Here is a 3,554-nt window from a genome sequence, read left to right as displayed (position 1 = left end):
TTCCCACCGCTCCCTGTATTCTTTAGGGCATTTATGATTTAGTTGGTGATTTACTTTTGAAGAAACATTCAATGGTACTTTGTAGTAAGGATGCCGCTGGTTTAGAGCGTGGGTAGGGAATATCAGGGCCTGAGACCTGACCCCTTGGGGGCCCAATCCAGCCCATGTGGCTTCTCCAGACAGCTACACTCCCCTTTCCCATGACACCATGTTTTGCTGGCTTCCCAGGATCCATCTGATGACTTCTCCATTCTAAAAAGATCTTATTACATGTCAAAAGAAAGATGAAAGGTTGTGATGCAGAAGCAGCTTGCTTACATTCCTACACTTCTGCTCTACTGCTGAGGGAGATAATAGTAAATGTGTGGCTTTTGCCCTGCAGCCTAATTGCATTACATATAAACCTGGCAGGCAAGCAGACAGAGAGAAGTGTGTTTCTCTTTCTGTCTCTGAATAATGTCAAAGAACTTTTATTCTCTTCCAGTTGTAAAAGCATGGGAGGTGGTGATAAAAGCATCCCTTTTGCCAAACAGATTTTTCCAGCTTAGCAAAAAGGACACTTTTTGACCCTCTCCCATGATTTTACAACTGGAAGAGTACGAAAGGGCTTTGAAGTTGTGCGGAGACAGAAACAGGAACATCGTTTTCCCCGCTTGTCCTGCCATGCTTGTTTGTAATGTGATAAGGCTACTTCTAGAAAAATCTGTTTGGCAAAAGCCATATGTTTACGACTGTTTCCCTTTGGAGGGAGAACAAAAGTACTACTACGACATTGTGTGGTAAGAAAGCCAGAAGCCACTTCTGTGTTGCTGCTTTTCATCTTTCTTTTGAAATGCGGTAAGGCCCAAAGTCTCCTAACATTTCACTATAGGCAAGGTGAGGTTTAACTTAAAATATTCTTGGGTTGCTGCACGTTGTAGAATTATGGCACCATAATTCCACTTTAACTGCCATGGCTGTAACCTGTGGAATCCTGGAGTTTGTAGTTAAGCACTGGAGCTCCCTGGCTGAGAATTATAAAAATGCGCTTCCTTAAATTGCATTGATGGAAACATGGCAGTTAAAGTAGGATTATAATGCTATAATTGTATAGTGTGAAAGGATGACTGATATCCATACTTTTTGCTCTGGCCTTGCCCACCACTGGAATGTTGCCACCAAAAATTATCTGAATTTTTTCCTCTTGGCATGTTTTGATCATAAAGAGGAGCCTACAGATCTCAGTCAAATTTAATAAATACTCTTTTAAGAGCTATAGTGCCCAGAATCCTCCCAGCCAGCATGGCAAATTAGAGTTGTACTCCAAAACATTTCAAGTTTCTGGTGCCTGGGTCTCAAGAAGACCTCTTAGTTTGGAACCCTATTGGGGTGCTACACTAGTGTAAAAATCATTGCACAAGTGTTTGCACTTTCTCAGAGTTGTATAAATGCAGCCAAATTATTTACAAGCAGACACACAGCTCCCTCTCTCATTTTTGATCTAGTGGGTGGCTTTTGGTTCAACAGCAACATAACATCTATACCAAAAGCCAAGCATTAGTTAGGACTCTCATGACAAATAGTGTGGTCTGATTTTCAGTTTCATATTTGTGGCTGTTGACTTTTGAAGCACTGGACAGGATGGAGTAGGCTCTGTGAAATCACTGAATCAAAATATATTTAGAGCCACAGAGTTCAACTCAGGGCTATATATATGGGAGGTTCGCTGTAAGCCAGAGTGCTGACTGTTTCATCAATGCAGCACTCAAAAATAGCCCAGATCTAGCTTCCCACCTACCCCCAAAAGTAAATAATCTAAAGGTAAATATGGAAGTGTCAGCTATGTGGAAATGCAAATGCCAGCATTCCTTATTCTTCCCTTGTGTCACAGTGCAAACAAGATTTTTACATATTAAAATGCCAGTATTAAAATGATTAAAATCAAACTGTGACTGTGATTGGAAATATTCACTATCAGTAGCATCTAACTGGCACCCACACACCAGATGTGTCAGACTATAATTGTATTGGCAGCAGCTGATGAGGCTCATAGTCTCACACACTGGGAGAATGCCAGGTTGCGAGTGACTCCTGTGTATAGCAGTTGGACATACAGGTCTGAGGAGGATCTTTATATAGTATCAACAGTTCTGTAGTATCAACAAATCTTAAAACTGCAAGCAGCAAGTTTTGAAGGGATATGTTCTCTGCTAAGGTTAGGGAAGGTTGGGTCAAAGCTCTCTGCTTCCCCCAAGAGGCTACACAACATAATAGAGGGTATCACAAGCAAAACATTCCAATGCCTCATTTCACAGGTTAAATATTATAGTGGGCCCTCCACATTCACTGGGGTTTAAGTGGAAAAATGACAAACTAAAAAGAAAACTCTTTTTTTAACCTGAGATAACACCTCTCTAGAAATCTCTAGGTCCCCCAGCATAACTCTGCAGTCAACATCTACCAGAAGTTAACCATAGAACTGTGCTGGAGGACCTACATCTGGAGAAGTGCTCTTTCAAGGAATCTCTAAGGAACCTGTACAGACAGGGCAAAATAAAGCTGCTTTGGGTCACTTTGAAGGTATGCTGTTTAAATGATGCATACATCCTAAGAAGCCAGAAGCCATGCCAAAGCCACGTTCCAGTCCTAAGGACTGGAGCACAGCTTTGGTGCAGCTTCTGGTCTCTTAAGTTGCGTGTGTCATTTAAACAGCATGTCTCCAATGTGACCCGAAGCAGCTTTATTTTGGCTTGTCTGTACGAGCCCAAAGTCCTCAGTGCAAACTCTGGCAAAGGTTGGCCACAGAGTTGTGCTGAAGGTGATCCCTAAAGATAACATATTAATCATATCCATGTGAATAATCAAATCCACATAAGTCAAAGTCGCAAATGTGAAGGGCCTTCCACATTTGATGGGGTTAGGGGCACAAAATACACAGAACTGTATTTTTTTGTGAGACATTGTGCCTTCTCTCTATCAGAGCTTTGGTGCCGCAATAAGCCACAATTCTTAGGATTCCCTAGCAGTGAGCCAGGGCAGTTAAAGCAGTCCCAAACTGGATTATTTCTGCAGTGTGTTTTGGACACATACGCTGCCTTTGCACTGCAGAAATAATCCAGTTTGACCTCACTTTAACTGCCATGGCTCAAAGCTAGGGAAATTCTGGGTATTATTATTATTTTCTTATATCCTGCCTTTCTCCCAATAATGGAACTCAAGAACAACTAAAAAACAATTTAAAAAAATACAAAATAAATATTAAAATATATAAATATTAAAATTTCTAAAAAAGCACCAATTAAAACATTTTAAGTATTAACACTGTTATAAATTAAAACATAATATATTAAAACACAAACCAAACTGAAAGTTGGTTGTGGCATTAGAAACAGTGGGAGCTGAAGTCCAAAATCCCTGAAAGGGCAGTTTGGGGACTAGAACATGGCACTGCTCTCATTTTTCTAGCTCAGTGGTTACAAAACTGTGCTCTTTAAGGGCTTTTGGACTTCATCTCCCAGAATCCCAGGCTATTGGCCGACGTGGCTGAGGCTTCTGGGAGATGAAGTCCAAATAAT

This window comes from Sceloporus occidentalis, unplaced genomic scaffold (genome assembly GCF_023333645.1).
Source record: "Sceloporus occidentalis isolate IW3139 unplaced genomic scaffold, rSceOcc1.0.p SCAF_7, whole genome shotgun sequence".
NCBI classification, from domain to species: domain Eukaryota; kingdom Metazoa; phylum Chordata; class Lepidosauria; order Squamata; family Phrynosomatidae; genus Sceloporus; species Sceloporus occidentalis.
Note: the sequence above shows the minus strand (reverse complement) of the source record.